This window comes from Juglans regia, chromosome 9 (assembly GCF_001411555.2).
Source record: "Juglans regia cultivar Chandler chromosome 9, Walnut 2.0, whole genome shotgun sequence".
Lineage (NCBI taxonomy): Eukaryota > Viridiplantae > Streptophyta > Magnoliopsida > Fagales > Juglandaceae > Juglans > Juglans regia.
The window spans coordinates 4,278,982-4,283,229 of record NC_049909.1 but is presented as its reverse complement, the minus strand read 5'-3'; the positions used below and the strand labels follow the sequence as shown (position 1 = coordinate 4,283,229).

The 4,248-nt window shown below is 38.0% G+C and overlaps 1 long non-coding RNA gene across 1 annotated transcript; it reads right to left on the bottom strand.

The window, feature by feature from the left end:
• Positions 1-2,911, bottom strand: LOC109002498. The gene is made up of 6 exons (XR_004802447.1): positions 2,720-2,911; positions 885-1,035; positions 726-801; positions 536-587; positions 384-454; positions 1-140 (listed from the first exon to the last, which is right to left on the bottom strand). It is a non-coding gene; the product is annotated as an uncharacterized LOC109002498 (long non-coding RNA).
• Between the last annotated feature and the right edge of the window lie 1,337 nt (positions 2,912-4,248).

Genomic DNA, 4,248 nt, shown 5'->3' with positions numbered 1-4,248 from the left:
ATACACTATCATGCAAGTTCTTGCTAAGGCCCTAGCCATTGAAAATTGAAATGCTCTCCAATTTATTTCAGCTCCCAATCTTTTTCTTCCATCTTCCTTTCCAACTCATGTATGGCCTGTTCCCTTTCATGCAATTGCTCCTGCCCAAATAATAATAATAATATAACGTCTAAAAGTTACAATCCAGTTGGGCATTACATCAAACATCTAAAAACAGAAGCCCATAGGAAGAGATTGAAATAAATAACTCTCAGTCCATAATAAAAAAAGAAAAAGACACTACATAACATCTAAATAACAGAACCTATGAATTAAGAATCTAAATACTTCTTCCCTCTAGAAAGAACAAAAATAAAATAGAAAATGAAGGAATTAAGCGTTACCAGTAGCTTTATGCCGCGGCCTCTGGACAATGTTGCGGAAAATAACACGAGGGTCCATCTCTCCAGCCCATCTGAAAAAATTCACAAGCTTATATTAACTTATAAAGATCAAAGACATGGTACCAAAACGAATACAATGTATACACACATACAAATACATGGTCCAGCACAGTGGTGTTGGAGAAGTTTCCAGCCCTGCAGCAACTAATTTGAATTCAAATCAAACATTACTGCATAAGGCAGTTATTAGTTGGCAATCATTCTTACTACAAATATTAATACAAAGAACTAAGAAACTCATGATGTGGTTAAATTAAAAATGGCATGGTTCCGATAACTTACTGCATAAGGAGAGTTTTCAATGCATAGGGTGGGAGTCCATATGCTTAAGTTGCTGAAGTTGAAGGAAGAGGGTTACCTTAAGCAGAAAAAAATATAAAGGTTAAGTTAAATGGATAAATTAATAATAAAAAATCAAACTTAACAAATAAAAGTGTTTACCTTCGATGTCAACGGGTTCTACATGCTCCTTGACCTCCCAAGAACTAAGTGGTGCACAAGTCAACCAATTTTGCGTGCAAATTAGTGCTTGGACAGTCTTCGAACTCCAGTGTGTGATGGTGATTTATCCTTCCCAAGATTTTTATTCTCTCTAATGGGAGAGTTCAGACAAGAATATCTTAGATGGTGTGACATTGATGAAGTACCATTTTTATAATGGCATCCATAAATCTTAAAGCAATAATTGCATTGAGCTTTGGGTGCAATGGGATCAATAGGTTCAACCCTTGTAAAATGATCTCATACAAGAGATTGGTTCGTAGCCTTCTTGGCTCTTTTTGACTTTGGGGGGAGAGATGGTGTGGGGTTTTGGGTATTCATAGAGGAAGGCACTAAAGGACTAGTGTTTTCCTCCATGTCCATAGGCTCTAATCCACCAACACTACCACTAAAACTACCTTCCATCTGTTTGAAACATAAGAAAAAAAAAGAAGAAATATAATAAAAATCAAACTAACAATTAACGTAAAACTTATCAAGGGCATAGTTAGTACAAAATTCAGAATAAATGACAACATTTTCCTACGCTAGTTTTGTTACATGAATGTATAACACTTTTTTACAATTTATATTTTCAGAGCTTGCTAGCTAGGATCGGATCAGATCATGAGAACAATTAATTCTGCTAAAATCCCCTATAATTATAAGCTGCTAGCTAGGATCAGATCATGAGATTGGCATTTAAAAAAACTAATATTATAGTATTCATGCACTAAGTCAATTATCTACAAAGACAAATTAGCTATATATATATATATATATATAGCTACCAATATATAGGCATTAGTTATCAGCCAACGACCATCGGCATTACTAGTCGTAGTACTCTTACTAATGGAGAAAATAGTAATTAGTAAAAACATTGGGCCATACATATAATATATATATACAATTAAGGATGATATTATTCACTATTGTCTCCTTAAACATCAAATTAATTACCTATGTAATCACAATTCAAACATATAAACCTGCCAATTGTATTGGGCCGTCTGGAATTCAATATTATTCAATATATACATGTATATATATTATTATATACACACACATACAAACATATAAACCTACCAATTGTATTCATCACCACGTATATAATTAACATAGACTTCATAAAGTCTCCAATGGTATTGTTATCAGGATGCAATTTTTACACTCAACCATACAATCAAATTCAGCACTCAACCCATACAAAAACCCAGTACTGGTACTCAATACAAAACTCAGGGTACTATAACAACACTCACGAAACACAAGGTGCTCATGATATAACCCAATGTACACAACCAAATATTGCCTTAAGCAACTCACAAGGTGCTCATGATAATAACACTCACGAAACACAAGGTGCTCATGATTAACACCAATGTACCCAATATCAAAAGGGTAGTAGGTTTAGCACCAATGAAATTAATAAGCTTCAAAGAAAAAAATAATGAACTTTGAGAAGTGTTTTCCAATTCAAACCAGCTATCCCAAAATAATGAACACGGGAATCTGTTGGTGAATTAAATTGAATTTTATTTGTGATGAAAGTTTTGAAAATTCTTTACTGCTACAAAGTATTTTACTTGGGTTTTGCTTTTTATAATAATTGGATACCATAATCATATGCTCACAGCACGTCCAAAACACGTTGACCCACGATGTCTGACAAAACTAAATCCCATGTGAAAAACAGAGCAAAGGAAAAATAATATAAACTAAACAAACCGAGTATTACATAAAACAATGATTAAAACTTACATGTGAAAAACAGAGCAAATGAAAAAAAATACCTTAAGCACTTCGAGAGAGACTGAGAGAGAAGGTAGATTCGAGACCGAGAGACAGCAAACCCTAACTATTCGAGAGAGACTAAGAGAGAAGGCGGATTCGAGACCGAGAGAGACGACGGATTGAAGACGAGGCAGATTCGAGACTGAGAGTGACCACGGATTCGAGAAGACGAGCAAACCCTAAGTATTCGAGAGTCGAGACAGCAAAGCGAGACTGAAGACGAGAGAAAGGGGCGGGTTTTTTTCGTTTTAAATGACCCGGTTACGGATAACCGGGTCACATGACCAGATCCGTAACCGGATCCGAAGTTTTTTAACCTCCCGGGTGTAATCTGGGCGGATAACCGCCCGGATGCACCCGGATTTCCGGGTTTCGGACCGGATCCGGAAAAAATCCGGTCCGGTTCAACACCCTTACCACACACACCCCCACCACTGTACACAACCAAGCCAGCCACGAACTACCCCTCTCCACCTCTTGTCGCCACCACAAAACCCAACCAAACCCTAGCTGCAAGCCACCCAAACAACCTTGTTTTAAGGTCACGACAGTGACCATTGCACCTAAATCGGCCTCTCCTCACACATGCATAGCCACCACTGGGGGATCAAGCCAAGCAGCAAGCAACGCTACTTCTTAGCCCCGACGCATGGTATAACTCTCCCTTTCTCTCGATAGTTATTTATTGTTAAGCTTGATTGTGTTGTGGATTGTACTGTTATTGTGGAGTGCGCTGCGTTGTGAACTGTGAATGGAGTAGTTGTGGTGGTTGTGTAGTTGAAGTGTTGGGCATTACTGATGGGAATCAAGATGGGCCTAGTCTTAAAGATCATGAAGACAATGCAAGGATTGATGCAATCCACTTGGGACGAGTTTAGCAAGAGCCCAACATTCAAGATGGAGCTTGAAAGATGAAGATCCAATTTTGATTCATTTGATTAGCTATGGAAGAGGGCAACGACAAGACTTAAAGGCTTTGGGCTCTTTGATTGGGTGGACATAGAGGAGTTAGGCATGGAAGAGGCCTTAGGGCAAACTCAGGGGGACGAGATAGAGTAGATAAGAACCTTGGGAGCATCAAAATAAAAATACCATCATTCCAAGGTAGAATTGACCCTGAAGTTTATTTAGAGTGTGAGAAAAAAATAGAGTTGATGTTTGATTGTCATAATTACTCTGAGGAGAAGAAGGTGAAGTTGGCTGTAATTGAGTTCACTAATTATGCAATTGTTTGGTGGGATCAATTAGTGACCAATAGTAGGAGGAATCTTGAGAGGCCTGTAGAAACATGGAGAGTTGAAAGCTATCATGAGGCGGAGATTTGTACCTACCCACTACTATAGAGACCTCTATCAAAAATTACAAAATCTTACACAAGGGTCTAGGAGTGTACAGGATTACCATAAGGAGATGGAAGTGGCTATGATTTGGGCTAATGTAGTGGAGGATCGGGAGGCCACGATGACAAGATTTTTGAGGGGGTTGAATAGGGAGATAGCCAATGTAGTTGAGTGGCAACATTATGAGG